This window comes from Equus przewalskii, chromosome 4 (genome assembly GCF_037783145.1).
Source record: "Equus przewalskii isolate Varuska chromosome 4, EquPr2, whole genome shotgun sequence".
Lineage (NCBI taxonomy): Eukaryota > Metazoa > Chordata > Mammalia > Perissodactyla > Equidae > Equus > Equus przewalskii.
In genome coordinates, this window is record NC_091834.1 from 21995387 (window position 1) to 22012200 (window position 16814).

At 36.7% G+C, this 16814-nt stretch overlaps 2 long non-coding RNA genes across 2 annotated transcripts in view; one reads left to right on the forward strand and one right to left on the reverse strand.

Annotated features, from left to right (window-relative positions):
* The window catches only part of LOC103566537 (uncharacterized), a 122620-nt gene that overhangs the window by 28526 nt on the left and 77280 nt on the right, over positions 1-16814 (reverse strand). The gene's annotated exons all lie outside the window — the stretch shown is intronic.
* On the forward strand, positions 5115-12971 carry LOC139083108 (uncharacterized). The gene is made up of 3 exons (XR_011539677.1): positions 5115-5214; positions 11835-11888; positions 12696-12971. It is a non-coding gene; the product is annotated as an uncharacterized lncRNA (long non-coding RNA).

The window sequence follows — 16814 nt, forward strand, 5'->3', positions numbered from 1 at the left end:
GTTTTTATTTTGACATTACTGCTCCTTAAAATAGAAACTAAATTTTAACCAAGGATCACTTCTGTCTAGTCTGTCACAGATGCATTCATTGAGGTGAAGAGATGCTGTATTTTTCTGAGGATGATTGTTGGTCAGTAAAGAGGAACTTGGGTGTTTCACTGCATCAGCCAAATAATTCTTTCCCTACCAATGCTTTTGATCATCCACCTCCTCTAGCTCCAGTATTCACAGTGTATCTGAGTCTCTACAATGTACTTTTTATGATGATCCTAACAGTTTTTTCAAGGGCAGAGATAATGGAGAATCTGCCCTTAGCCACTCTACGCAATAGGATTTTGTCCTCCTTTTCTTGTGATTTGTGGCTTCAGTGTGTAGCACAGATAAAAAGGTCATTAAAGATAAGCAGCAATTGAAAAATAGTGGTAATATAGCATTTGCATTATGGATGAGATTTCAAACAACATTTTCTCTGTGTTTTCTATTCAATTCAGTGCAGCCAGTATTTGTGGAATTCTATGTATACAGCCTGTGGTAGGATGTCAGGTACAGAAATGAGGCGTTCATAGTTTCTGGCCAGCAAAGACTCAAGTCTAGTCTAAGGGACAGTGAGATACATAAATAAATGAGGGTGATTGATAGGGGTCTGACATTTCACCAGCCCCACTTCCCCTCCAAAAATTTGACTGATTATCATGCCCAAATATTCAGGAAAACAACTGACCATTTCGTTTTTCTATGCAAGCACATCATGACTTTGCAATCCACAAGACAAATGTCAAACTTCCTTGGGCCTAAGGCCAAACTAGAAGTTACTTTTCTTTTTCTGAATTTAAAGCTTGAGTCACACATAAACAGATATGCTTGCAAAGAGAGGCAGAGCAGTGAGGGCACCCAAAATAGAAAGTGGCCAGCTGTGTGGAGGAGTGACAGAAAAGTGGAAGATCAGCCACTTTCCCCTGTCGCAGGCACGGAGAGCACAGAGTAAAGACAGGTTTCTCACACTTCCAGTGGCAGGCAGAAGAGAGGGACAACTTGTCAAAGGTGGCCTTGCCTTGGCTATGTACTGTAGATGACAACGCCAATGCCATGATGCCCTGGGCGTGAAAAGTAACAGAGAAAGTGGGTGGCTGGCTTTTGCTGTTAAAGCACAAAGCCCTGACACCTAATAAAGCTCTGATAAGCACTTTAGTCTTTATGAAAAATATATGTTCCCTCCAAAACTCTCCAAGTAAGGAGAGCAAGCAGAAGTCCCATGGTCTTAGTCTTTTATAGGATGAAAATGGGAAATGAAAATTCTCTCATTCTATCCTATCAGTCTATCCTAAGACTCTTCCTCTTAGAGTTACACTGTACTCAGTCTCCGAACCAAATCAAAACTAAGTACTATTTTTTAAATTTTTTTATTGAGGTAACATTAGTTCATAACATTAGATATAAATTTCAGGTGTACATCATTATATTTTGATTTCTGTGTAGATGGCACCATGTTCACCACCCAAAGACCAATTACCACTCATCACCTGTCACCACTTTCTTCCTCTTCTCTCCTCCCTCCCTCTTTGGTAACCACCAATCTAATCTGTGTATCTGTGTGTTTGTTTATATATTCTACTTATGAGTGAAATAATATGGTATTTGACTTTCTCTCTCTGACATTTTGCCTAGCATAATGCTTTCAAGATCCATCTACATTGTCACAAATGACAAGATTTCATCTTTTTAATACCTGAGTAGTATTCCACTGTGTATGTATACCACATATTCTTTATCCATCCAACCATTGATGGGCACTTAGGTTGTTCCCAAGTCTTGGCTATTATGATTACTGCTGTAGTGAACATAGGGATGCAGATATCTTTACACATTCACGTTTTTGTGTTCTTTTGATAAATACCCATAAGTGGAATAGCTATATCATATGATAGTTCTAGTTTTTTTGAGAAATCTCCATACTTTTTTCTATGGTAGCTGCACCAGTTTACATTTCCACCAGGAGTGTATGAGAGTTCCCTTTTCTGCATCCATTTTCTACATCCTCTCCAACATTTGCTATTTTTTTGTCTTGTTAATTATGGCCATTTTGATGGGCATTTAGTGATATCTCACTGCAGTTTTGATATCCATTTCCTTAATAGTGAGTTGAACATCTTTTCATTTGCCTGTTGGCCATCTGTGTATCTTCTTTGGAAAAATATCTGTGGAGATCTTTTGCTATTTTTACACTTGGGTGTTTCTTTGTTGTTGAGATGTATGAGTTCTTTATGTATTTTGGATATTAGCCCCTTATCAGATATATGCTTTACAAATATCTTCTCCCAATTGTTAGATTGTCTGTTTGTTTTGTTGATGGCTTCCTTTGCCTTATAGAAGCTGTTTACTTTGATGTAGTCCCATTTGTTTATTTTTTCTTTTATTTCCCTTGCCTGATGAGACACAGTATTCGAAAAGGTGCTCCTAAGACTGATATTGAAGATCATACTACCTGTTTTTCCTTCTAGCAGTTTTATGGTTTCAGGTCTTACATTCAAGTCTATAATCCATTTTGAGTTAATTTTTGGGTATGGTGAAAGACAATGGCCTACTTTCATTCCTTTACACGTGGCTGTGCAGTTTTCCCAACACCATTTATTGATGAGACTTTGCTTTCTCCCTTGTATGCTCTTGGCTACCTTGTCAAAAATTAGCTGCCCATACATGTGTGATTTTATTTCTGTGCTCTCACTTCTGTTCCATTGATCTGTGTGTGTGTATTTTTCTGCCAGTTTGACCTCATTAAAAGCCTTATGCTTTTACTTTCCCTTAAACATTTTATGTTTTTGATATCATATTTAATCTCACGTGTGTATTGTGTGTGTATCCCATAACCTCTTATCATGGAAATAATTTTAGTATTTTTGTCTTTTGTCCTTCATATTAGCTTTATAGGTGGTTTATCGGCTACCTTTAGTGTATATTTGCCCTTACCAGTGATTTTTTTCCTCTAACAATTTTCTTATTCCTATTTATAGTCTTTTCTTCTCCACTTAAATAACTCTTTTTAACATTTCTTGCAAGGCCAGTTTATTGGTGATAAACTCCTTTAGTTTTCACTTGTCTGGAAAACTCTTTATCTCACCTTCCATTCTGAATGATAAACTTGCTGGGTAAAGTATTGTTGGCTGTAGAATTTTTCCTTTCAGCACTTTGAATATATCATGCCACCTCCTTCTAGTCTGTAAGGTTTCTGCTGAGAAGTCAGCTGATAACGATAGGGGGTTTATTTTGTATGTCACTTGTTACCTTTCGCTTGCAGCTTTTCTAGGATTCTTTCTTTGTTTTTAATTCTTGGCATTTTAATTATAATGTGTCTAGATGTGTGCCTCTTTCGGTTCATTTTTTTTGTGCTCTCTGTGCTTCTTGTCCCTGGATGTCTGTTTCCTTCCTTAGGTTAGGAAAGTTTTCAGCTATTATTTCTCCAAACAGGTTCTCTGCCACTTTGTCTCTCTCTTCTTCTTCTGGGACATGTATAATATGGATTTTAATGTGCTTCATGTTATCCCAGAAGTCCTTTAAAATGTCTTCATTCTTTCTAGTTCTTTTTTCCTTTTTCTCTTCGGCTTGGGTGATTTCCTTTAATCTTTCATCCAACTCACTGATCTGTTCTACTGTGTCATCTGTTCTGCTGTTGAGCCCCTCTAGTGAATTTTTCATTTTCAGTACTGTATTCTTCATTTCTGATTGGTTCTTTTTTATATTTTCCAATTCTTTGTTGAAGTTCTCACTGTGTTCATCTATTCATCTCCCAAGATCAGTAGGCATCCTTATGACTGTTCGTTTGTATTCCTTATCTGATAGATTGTTTATCTCTGTTTCTTTTAGTTCTTTTTCTCAGGATTTGTCGTGTTCCCTTATTTGGAACATTTTCCTTTGTCTCTTCATTTTGCCTATGTTTCTATGCTTATATCTGTGAATTAGGGAGATCAGCTACATCTCCTGATCTTGGAGATGTGGCTTTATGTAAGAGATGCCTTATGGGGCCCAGCAATGTGCTTCCCTCTCATCAGTACTTCCAAATGTTCCAGGAGTGTCTGCTGTGTGGGCTTTGCGTGCGCTTATGTTGTAGTGGGGTTGATCTTGCTGCAGGTGCATGGGTAGGCTGGGGGAGCCCTCATGCCTGCTGGTCTTAACGCTCAGCTGCATGTGTCTGCTATAGTCACTTTAGTCACTTTATTGGGTGGTACAAACCCTAGTACAGCTGGCTGCAAGGTCTAATAGCACACATATGCTGCTGTTCTGCTGTTAAGTGAGTCAGCCCCCAGCATGGCTGGTTGCTAGGCTTAGGGGTTCATAATTGTGGCTGTTTTCAGCTCTCTTATGAGTGCAGCTGGGTGGAGCCAGCCCCAGGTGTGGCAGTACACAATTATTTCAGGAGTTGGAAGGTGGGGCGGACTCCCTATGTGGCATGGCTGTTTGAGATGACCAGTGGCACAAGTCTGCTGTAGCCAACAAGCCCCATTGCCCATGGGCCCATAAACTCTACCAATACAGTTCTGCCCTGTGTGCATGCCCTTCCCCACCGAAGCACACCCACCCGCCCCACTGCTGAGATCCAACACGGTCCACCTAGCAGGCCCAGAAGTTGCCTGTGGACTTGCTGGTGAGTGGCGTCAGTCCTTGGGGCCAGCTGCCTGTCTTGGCTCAGCTGGATTAAATCTGTTCCCTAGTGGGCAGGGCCAATCCCTGTGCTTACAGGCCAGAGGAAGAAATATAGTGGTGTCTGCCATCATCTGTGTCAGCATGCCTGTACTAGGTCACAATAATGGTTGCCACGGGTGTCTCAGTCCCTGGGGAGGTGAGCCCAGTCACCTTCTGCCTCTCTATGTTCACAGAACTTACCAAGTGAGCCTCTTTTATTAAAGGACTATGCACCTTTCTTACGGGTGACTTTGTATTGGCTTTGGGAATGACTGCATCTGTGCATGGGCCCTTTGAGAGTAGGCTTTTCTTTCTCTTATGTTTGATAGATTTTCTGGGGCTATTCCCTGTTGGTCTTAATAGCCAGCAAAGTCAGGTATTATGACACTTATCTAGGTTGTACTGAATTCAAAGGCTGCTTATTGTGGCATAGCTCTCCTGCTCAGGTAACCTCCTCCTCCAGGAAAAGCTTTGTACCTAAAGATTGCTCCTGGCCATGAAGTGCCATGGCTAGAATGTGTTTTTTTCCACAGCAGAAAGGTATTTTTGCCTCTTCCACCTCTGTCGGTATTGCCTCTTGTTGTGGGGGTTCTTTTTATCCAGATTCTACTTCTCTCTCGGGGGTAATTATTCCACAGATAGTTGTGAATTTGTTGTCTTCGTGGGAGGAGGTGAGATCGGAGTCCTCCTATGCCACTGTCTTCCCAGAAATCCCAAATACATACTATTTCTATGCATATTGTTTATTATAATGTATTATGTCATTAATATAAGGAAGTCTGTCTCAAGTTGGCCATCCCAATTACTACACCTCCATTTTTCTCTAAATTATGGTCCAGTGTGTGAATATGGCATTAGAAACATGTGTGAGATAGAGAAGTAGCACAGGGAAAGGTCTGAATACTTCTCTCTACAGGGTCTTGGAACATTTCCCAGAGATGGTGATATGTGAATTAGGCATTTTGAGTAAAGTCTTATAGAATTACCTTTATTGGTTAACTTCAAAATTTTATATAGTCTGTTTCGATTCTTCTTAACCGAAGTAAGTTCTCTTTAATAACATCTACACTGGACAAAGGGACACAATGGAAAGGATGGGAATGACAATGATCCCCTAGTCCTATAATTCCTCCATGCCTAAAAGCTGCCATGTTTCCATGCTTAACACTCCTTTGGGTTCAGAATTGACGCTTCTCCAGGAGCATGGATTAGAATTGGCTCTCAGGGCATCGTTGTGTGTGGGTAGTCAATAGCCAGTGACAACTATCAGTCTACGTCCTATACACAGAGTATTCACAAGTGCTCTCCACTCTCTGCCTGATAAAACAGACCAGTTTCTTAATGGACTCTTTCCCTGAGGCTGTAGCATCTGATAGTAAGTAGGGGTCAAGATTATTCACTGGCTTATGTTTTCCTAAGTCTTTTTATAGGAGGATAGTTCAGTGACATAATCTTACATAGGTAAATTCTTTTAATGAATGGAAATAATCTTCTGAAAAGATGTAAATTGGCAATATAAAGTACTGTCATTAATTATTTTGAGTTAAACATAATCACTAAACCTTAGGAGCACTCTAATATCTTTTTCACCCCAAAGGAAAAAATCAAAATAGCTAGATTTTTCTAAGTAGATTATAACCAGCTTTCTTTGCTTAATCCCAACACTTCTACTTTTATGTACTGACAAGTAAAACTTTAAGAAATATTCATTCATGAAAGTTTGCTAGAGAAGAAAGGGAATTCCAGGTAGAACAAAATCCCCATGCAAAAATAGTTAAATAGCATCGTGTGTGTTTGCATGCAAATGTATGTGTGTGTGTATCTGAGTGTTTGGATGTGTATGCATGTTGCTAGAGACTGAGGTGATGTGAAAGAAATTCTGCAGATAAAGCTGAAAAGGGAGGGAGGGAGGGTTCATGTGGCAAAAGAACTTGTATCCATGCAAATAGGCTTGAATCTTAATCTTTAGTAGAATGTTCTTCAGAGTTTGCTGCAAATTAGAGGTTAATGATATCGGTTTAGCTGGTTGAAAAAATATTTTCTTTAATGAAAATAAACTGGAATATAACATAGGATTTGTCACAAAAAGTAAGATTGTTTGTGAAACCTTTGTTTCATGATAGCTACAGATAGAAGAGATAGAGAGAGAGAGAGAGAGAGAATGACTGTGTGTGTTTATGCTGGGCACCAGCGTAAAATGTATTTCTTACTGTTCTAATGAACAGGAGTTTGAAGACCATTGTTATGAAAACTGAAAAAATGTTTATCAGTAGTTCATTACTCTCTGCTTCTCATTTACATCCATTAAAAATTGGAGTGTGGGAGAATCATATGCAATTGGATCTCAAAAGAGCAATAGCAATCATGCATCGAGCATCCACAATTTTATGTTGATGAGATAGGAGCTAGGTCTGAGACGCAATTGTTTGTCCAAGGTCATCCAGTGACACAAGAGACACCGTGATCCAAGTGAGGTCACGTTCTCCAGTTCTGTTGTTGCTTCTGTTCCACCAGTTACCGCCATCAGCAATGCTAACTAAAAAGCTGTCAGGGCTGGTGGAAACAGCCTATTTGCTGTCTATAGCATGTAAGAATTTCATTTTTAAGAAAAAACGACAAACATAATATGTCCTGTTTTGTGGGAAATCTAAACTCCATACAATGAACTTTTTTCCTTTAATTCCAGAAATTGAATGTTCCCATGACCACCATGACCACCTTTAACATAACCCACCCGTTTTTATATTACCTCATTTGTTGATGCTCTGGACATTGTGGTCATTTTGAGTCCCTTATCCAGAGCTGCCATTTGTGCAAACAAAGCTGTGCCATGTGCTTTAAGCAGTAATGTTAATTGATGATATTGGACTTGATGTGATTGTTGCAAATGTTATGAATTATTTTTTCCTGTGGACAACAACTTGACCCTGGCAATGAACACAGTCCATCACCTGCTGGCAGGACACCAAGGGGAAAAAAAAGTGATATGATTAGGAAGGATACCATCAACTCAGGTCAGTAAAATGTGGAAGAATCAACGTAGATTCTCAAAATAAGCCACAGCATAGCAAATAATTCTACAAACCAAGGTCTGATTTCAGACACTGAAAGAGAAAAAAGGTTATATTTGGGTTTCTTTTATAACAACTGTAAGTGATCCGTAACGGAGAGAAAAATGTACCTTTAAGAATGACTTACAGTAAATAATGCACAGCTTAAGATTCAAAAATATCTCCTTTGAATATAATCTTTTCCTTAAAAACAAAACAAGTAGTAAAACTGTTTGTATTTAAAATATTTTTGTAAAATTTATTTGTAGAAATTCTTTGTGTTTATTTAATGTGAAAAAATAAAATATTTGAAGTAATCCATTTCTGTTTTGTGCACATTCAAGACAATATTGTCTGTTCGAAATATATCTTTCTGTACTTTGTTTGAGTTGCATACTGTATTTACAAAAAGGGAAAGTGTGTAGAGAAGAGAAAAGCAGAGTTAATCAGATGGCAGAAAAGTATGTTTATTGTATTAAATTTTAAAAAGGTTTTCAAAATTCAGAAGACTTCAACAGTTAACATAAAAAAGGCTGTTCACAGATATTAACAAGTATCATTTTATACATTTAATTCAGATTTTTTGAAGATATATTTACTTTTGCCACTTAGTGTATCAATAAAGTACATATTATTATTGGATGTGTTTTTAATATTTACATTATATCATATTATACTTATTGTTCTGTAACTTTTTCTTTTGCCCTAATATCATGTTTATACAATCTATCCAAATGATATATGCAATGGAGTTCAATCTTTGGAACTGATGTATAGAGCTCTGTTAAGGGTATACCAAGAGCAATTTAGTTTTTTCACTTCCCCTTCATCACGATTTAGGTTGTTTTTAATTTGTCAAAACACTAATAAAATATATGTGCTTCTGTCTCCACTTGCCCTGAGATAAGTGATCCTCTAGCACAAATGCTCAGATGAGGCTGGTGCCCACTCCCAGAATATGTCATCCATTGTGTTCAGGGGGTAGGTACAGACTGTTTGCTTGCAAAAGGAATTCCACCCAATTTAAATTCTCATTAAACTTGCACAAATATTGCCATTCTCTCTCATCCTTGCCATACTTGTTGGTTCTTAATTTTTTTGCCATTATAATAAGGTAAAATAATACTATTTATTTCATAGTTCAACAATTAATAGTAAGAATATCTCTTTGCAGATCTAGCCACATTTTAGTTTTTCTATTAATATCCTTTTGATATATTTTGTTTATCTTTCTTTTAATTTGAGTGCTTACCTTATGGCTTTGTAAGAATTTTAATAATTTTGGGGGGAGCACATGAGGACGATTGGCCCTGAGCTAACATCTGTTGTCAGTCTTCCTCTTTTGCTTGGGGAAGATTGTTGCTGAGCTAACATCTGTGCCAGTCTTCCTCTATTTTATGTGGATGCTGCCACAGTGTTGCTTGACAAGTGGTGCTAGGTCTGCACCTGAAATCCAATCCTGCGAACCCCAGGCCACCTAAGCAGAGTGCGATCTTAACCACTACAGCGCAGGGCCAGCCCCTTGATGATGTATTTTATTTATCTCAATATATCTAAAATGTTATCATTTCAACATGTAACTGATATAAAATTATTAATGAAATTGTTTTCTTTACTAACTATTCCAAATCTTGTGTGTATATCACACTTTCAGTATTTTTTAATTATTATCTTTATTTTTTCCACTTTATTGAGGTTTAACTGACAAATAACATTGTAGGATATTTAAAGTGCACATCATGATAATTTGGTGCATGATTCCATTGTGGAAGGATTCCTCCCATCTCTTTAATTAATACATCCATCACCTCACGTATTGATCTTTTTTTGTGAGAATATTTATTTTTCTCACTTAGCAAATTTCAGTTATACAGTACAGTGTTATAAACTAGTCACCACATTATACATTAGATCCTCAGACTTTGGTAATCTTATAGCTGAAAGTTTGTACCCTGTTACCAGCCTCTCCCTATTCCCCCTCTGTCCCCACTAGCCCCTGACAACAACTTTTCTACTCTCTCTTTTTATGAGTTTGATTTTTTTTTAGAGTTGACATGTAAGTGACAACATGTAGTGTTTATCTTTCTCTATCTGGCTTATTTCACTTAGCATAATGCCCTCAATGTCCATCCACATTGTCACAAATAGGTTCTAGATAACATTATTTGTCAGATATCTTATGCTAAATATCTTATTCTAAGCTGTTTCTTATTTTCTAAGCTGTGATAGTGGTTTTCTTGTACATAATATACTTTAATATTTGGTGTAATTTTCCTTATTTGATGTATGTATTTAGAAAATGTCTTACTCTGGTTTGAGATATTCCTTTTTGCTATTTGTTTGATAAGGGATGTTATCTTGAATGGGACTTTAATATATTGAATAATAGGTTTGTTTTTGTATTTAAGAAGATCATGTTGTTTAACTTTTTAAATAAGCTTTTGTATTTTGGATAGCTTGTAGATATTATTATATGTCCTGTGCATGGAGGATATTACATCCCGTGCTCAGAGTCCCTGAAATCCCTTCAGCCAGGTGCCCATAATGTTAAGTTCTTACAGTACCAGGGTACATATTTCAAAACTAAGAAAGCAATATGGGTACATTTGTTGTTGTTAGTGCCATGAAGTCAATTCCGTCTCTTAGTGACTGTCTGTACAGCAGAGCAGAACCCTGCCCAGTCTTTTTGTGCCATTCTCTCACTTTATGGCACTATATCAGACAATGCTCTACTGATATTCATGGGGATTTCATGGCCAGTTTTCTTGAAAGTGGGTGGGCAGGTCCTTCTTCCTAGTCTGTCTTAGTCTGGACGCTTTGCTGAAACCTGTCCACCATGGTTGACCCTGCTGGTATTTGAAATCTCAGTGACATAGCTTTCATCATCACAGCAACATGCAGCCCCCACAGTATGACAACCTACAGATGGGTGGTGTGGTTCTCTGATCGGGAAATGAACACCACCTGAAATGGTAAGAGTGCCAAGTCTTAACCACTAGACCACCAGAGCTGGCTATGGGTACATTGCTATGATACAAAATCCAGACTCCATTCATATTTGACCCATTTTCCACTAGTGTCCCTTTTCTGTTCCATGATCCAATCCAAGATATCACATGGCATTTGTCATCAAGACTCATTTCTTTCTCTGTGACAGTTTCTCAATCTTGCTTTTAGTCACTGATGCTTGAAAAATGCTACCCTGGTATTTTGTAGATTGTCCCTCAACTTGGATTTGTCTGATGTTTTTCATGATTGGACTGTGGTTATAGGTTATGAGAAAGAGTACTACAAAGTGAGTTGTCTAATATAAGAAGGTACCTGATAACAATATGACTTATTACAGATGATGTTAACTTGATCACTTGGTTAAGGTGGTGTCTGCCAGTTTCTCTATAGTGAATTTATTATTTCCATTCCCACACTCTACTTTTTGGAAGCAAGTCACCAAATGCAGAGGTCAGAGAAAGGATTAAGCCCAGCTCCTAGAATGGGGAAGGGTATTTCCATATATTTTGTGGAATGTTCTGTAAGGAATATTTTCTCCTTCTCGTCCATTTATTTATATATTCTATCATTAATATCACCATAGGTTCATAATTATTTGTTTTGTGGGGGGGTTATAATTTTACAATGTTGCATTTATTTTGTTGTTCAAATTAGTTTTGATCTGAGCATTGGGAACTCCTTTGAGTAGGCACTCACATTCTTTTGATATGTGCCCATCTTTTTGTTTTTGTACATGTTCTTGTCTTTGGTCTTATTAGATGTACTTACTGTTTCTTTTAGTATATTTAGAGGTATACAAAATGCCATATTATTTGTATGACGCATTCAAAACAGCACTTTAGATGACACTTTAGCTGGTTTTGGAATTCTAAATTGGGGTTTTATTTGGGGAAGATTAGCCCTGCAGGTTTTCCCTTCATTGCCAGAAGTAGCTACCCTGGCTGACAAGGCTACAGTTATTATTACTGTCATTTTTTTGTAGTTCCTTGATCTTTACTTTCTGGTAACATTTTTTAAATGAATTATTCAGTTGAAATACAATGCACAAGCTTACAGCTCAATGTTCTTCCAATAATGTTCACATATGTCTTCATCTTCCAGGCAAAGACACCAGAGATTATCGAGTCACAAAATCTCCCTTGGTTCAGCCTTCAGGTCGCTCCCTGCGGGTGAGCCCCCTGTCCTGACTTCTAAAAGTATAGACTAGTTGTACCTATTTGTTACCTTACCGAGAAGGGAAACATACAAATTTAGGAGTTTTTTTCCTTTTATGTCTGGCCTCTTTCACTCCACATATATTTGTGAGATTCATCTATGTTGCTGTATGCATTTATTTTCACAGCACGCTGCTTTTCCATTTTAGGAACATACCATGGTTTAATTATCTATTCTACTAGTATATTTAGTTATGCTTTATTCAGCTTGTCTTTGTGTTTAGAATAGAAAAGAACTGACCATAATTCCAAAATAATATTATTTCAAGGAAGAGAACAAGTAAATACATGATAGATACTTTTCATCTACCCGAGAAGGCAGATGTGTTGATCTTAACTTAGAATACGCTGTCAAATTTGGATGTACTTGGGCAGAGTGAATTTAAGGCTGATTAATCCTGGATTATTTTGTGGAGAGGGACACAGTAGGATGGATATTATAGAAATGGACACATATAGCCATATTCTCTATAAAACATAAATTTATAAATTATCTTTAAGAAATTTTATTATAAGTACCTAGTTCCTATGTTTCAGAAGAGCCAGTGTTTAGTGTTACTTTGTTGTTGTGTGGATGAATGAGGTGTAAATAGTTTAAGGTGAATTTTTTTTATCTTTTCAATTTTTGTTATGCTTGACATATAATCTTGGCAGCCCTTATGTTTACTCTCTATTGAAAAATATATGGAAGCAAATCAGACTAAATAAAACAAATGAGAACCAAAACTTTGATTGGTTTCTAATTTAGGTGGAGATTTTCCTTTGCTGAACTTGCAGGGCTCATGTCCATGAGAGAAAGACCCACAAGAGGAACACTGAGGTTTACTCCTCTCACTCACTTAATGGCGGTCCCTTCTGCATGTTGTGCAGATGCATTGTTTCATCATGGCCGTGCTTATGGGCAAGAGATGCAAGGAGAGAGAACTGATGATTAACCAATGCACAGAGAAAATACTCTGAATTTCAAAGTGACTTATAAAAGGTTACTTCTGTGACCTGGGCTTGAGATACTTTATTGACTGTCCACATCACGGGTCTGCAACTGAGACTGCATTTTGCCTCAATTCATTATCTTGTGAAAGGTGGTTGTTTCATAGCCCCACTAACATTTATATCACAGGCACTTAATTATATGTCCAATGTCCACTCTAATTGTCAGAAGTTTGTGGTTTATTAAATTTCTTTTTAAAGATCCAGGGCACGGGGCCAGCCCCGTGGCTGAGTGGTCAATTTGTGTGCTCCTCTTGGGTGGCCCAGGGTTTCACCATTTTGGATCCTGGGTGCGGACATGGCACTGCTCATCAGGCCATGCTGAGGTGCCGTCCCACATAGCACAACCAGAGGCACTCACAACTAGAATACACAACTATGTGCTGGGGGCCTTTTGGGAGAAGAATAAAGAAAAAAAGAAGAAGATTGGCAACAGTTGTTATCTCAGGTGCAAATCTTTAAAAAAAATAATAATAAAAATAAATGAATATCCAGAGCCCAATATAAAGTCTACATCATTGTAAATTCTCAACATATATTTGCTGACTGCCTGAGTGACTAAATTAATGAAAAGTCAGCCACCACCCAAATCAGGTGATATTTATGGAGTACAATGACTATCTCATAGTCTCATAGCCTCCTTTATATCTGAAATCTGCCTTCTTTAAAAGAGCTAATCTTTTCAAAAGAGAAGCAATCAGAGCTCTGAGTGAGGAAAGAAATACTAGCCTGTCAGAACCTATCTGTCAAATCTATCCTGGCATCATGGCAGAGATAATACTCTGCAACTGCAGATACATCTCCCTCACAACTAAGGTCTAACCAGACGCCCAGACATAATTATTATTAAGTCAAAAATGTTCCATTTTCTGACAGATCAATTGTTCCTAACAAAATACTAGGAACATTCTTGACCCAGGGATAACAATTTTTTGATTTGAAGCAATCAATGTCAACATTACCTTGTCCTTTTAAGAAAGGACTCTGCCATTTTTTATTCAGTTTCTTTTTTCCAAATCCCTCATAGGTGGTTATTTCAAAATAATTTTTAATTGTCCATTATTTCATCATTTATACTCCTCAAAAGGGCAAATAACATTATATTTACTCCATTCAATGGAACTCTTTCAAAGATGTTGAAATCTGAGTTCCTTTGTAAAGTTGCCTAATGTTATTTTCAAAATAACCATATCAGATCATAGTATTTACAGAGAGCAACATACTAATAAACATATCTTTAATCCAGTTCTAAAAGAGATTTTTTTTTTTGTCAATGTCGTATTGTGATTTTTCTAATTTCACATTTGGTTTTAATTTTCTAGATCAGTAATAGGTTCACACGTTCTTGAATGTTTTCCATGTATTTTAAAAATTGTGTGGCTTTAACTGTGTGGCTTCTGGAAACTTCTGAAAGTAGAAAGTAGAAGGTATCAGATGTAACAAGAAAATAGCAATGGGAAAGATGTATTTGCAGACCAAAAAAATGTAGAAAAAATCCTGCAATGTTAGGAGTGATGTCAAAGAGTAGCAAGCTCAGAGAGTTAAAGATGCTCAAGAGAAATCTGAGACATTTTTGGAATGAGGAAAATCAGTTTTCCTCTCTTAGCCTCTTTGCTTGCTGGTGCTTCACAGTGGCTTTTGTCTGCATGGTATAGTAACGGGTACATGGATTATAAATGTACAAGACTACAAAGGCAGGTTGCTATTCACTCTTCAAGAAGAACAGAAAGCTTGTCATCTCAGCAAAGAATAAATTAGTATAAACTTTTTCACATACCAGTAACAAATACTGAGGAAAGGATAAGTGAACATAACAGGAAGTCAGATGGCGATTCTTAAATACAAAGTTGAGAGGACTACCATACATCACCCAGTATTTTAGTAAAGTCAGCACCATGAGAAAAACTCCAAACTCAATACAGAGAAGAGCTAACACCTGAAGAAACAGATTTGATGAAGGAATCAGAAGGAGACTCTGGTATGATTAAAATTTATATCTTAAAAAATTCATATTATATATTTAAGTAAATCATTTGAACAAAAATCAAATCAAAATTGCACATTACAAATTTAATCATTTGATGATAATTTAAAAACCCTCGAGCCAGCCCTGTGGCATAGTGGTTAAGTTCACACATTCTGCTTTGGTGGCCCAAGGTTTGCCTGTTGGGATCCTGGGTACTGACCTATGCACCACTGTCAAGCCATGCTGTGGCAGGTGTCCTACATTTAAAGTAGAGGAAGATGGGCATGGATGTTAGCTCAGAGCCAATCTTCCTCAGCAAAAGGAGGAGGATTGGTGGCAGTGTTAGCTCAGGGCCAGTCTTCCTCAGCAAAAAGAGGAGGATTGGTGGCAGATGTTAGCTCAGGGCTAGTCTTCCTCAAAAAAAGAAAACTAAACAAGAAAACCTCAGTAGATGAAGTGGGTAGCCAAATAGATACAGGAACAAAGACTATTAGTAATTAAGGTTATTATTATTACTGTAAGTATTACTGATTAGTTCATGTAGAACGAGGGTGACATAAAGTATACATGACCTCGATAATATATCCTCCTGAAGACATGGCCTTTAGAGTAAAAATGCATATTAAATATAAATATATATCCTCACCTCTGTGTAGAACTAGTAATTGATGTATACTAGCATACAAACGTCAGGTAGGAATCTGGAATGACAGTTCTATGTGATTTAGTCTGGCAAGTGACAGGTTGTACAACCTCATATGGTTGTCTGTTTTTAAAGGCTAATACAAGTTCTGATTACATCTAGAAATAATAAAACATTTTTAGTTATATATGTTAATGTTTAGGGTAAACGCTAGTCAAATTGAAAAATAGGCATTATTTCTGAAATAATATTGGGGCAGGGGGTTGGTACTTGCCAGTAAACTCAAACAGCAGAGACAAGGAGGAAATGGAGGTCATAAAACATAAAAGACCAAACATAAAACATCAGGAAAGATAAGTTAACTCTGGTGTGTGACTAAATTAATTGCCGACTTTTAAAAGATAATCGCTGATTTTGATAAAAAGAAAACTCTGTTTTCTATATATTTGAGATGTACTGTAAATGACACAAAAAAGTTGAAAGTAGCGGAATGGAAAAGACATACAAAAGCCAAATGCTAACAGGAAGAGTAAATATATCTAAACTAATGTAGAGAAATAACTCAAGATTAAAAGCATTAAAAGGAAATAATAAATATATTTCATATTCGCAAAATATTTGATTCCTACAAGATGACATAATAATCATGATCTTTAATATTTCCAATGTCAGAGCTCAAATCATATATAAAAGAAACAGAAAAAAATTGAGAAATTGATAAATCAATAGTGAGAAGGAGTAGCTTTGACATAGTGCTTCAAGAAAAGATAAATTAACAGATTAAAAGTAAGTACAGACTTGCATATACATTATAGAGAAAGCTTTCATATTATTACTTCATACTCTTATTTGGTATTGTTTAGTATTTGCTTTTAATGCTTATGTTAAAATTACGTAAGTTTTAAAACAAATTACAGTCAAAGAAAACAATATACACTTTTAAGTAAGAACCAATCATTGCCACAAAAAGGAAAATAAAACTGAAATTATTGATGAAAAATTATAAAGGGGAAAATACAGTTATGGAGGACATTTAAAAAAATTATAATGAAATATATACAACATTATGCCAACAATTTTGAAAATCTGAGTAAAATGAATCGTTATATAATTTTACCCCAAAAGAAGTAGACAATTTGAATAGAACCATAATTATAGACAAATACAGATATCAACAAAAGATTTCCTCCCTGGAAAAGTGTGTTAAGCTCATAGAATTTTCCAAGGAAACATTCAAAGAAGAGATCATTTCTTAGCTATGATTTGTC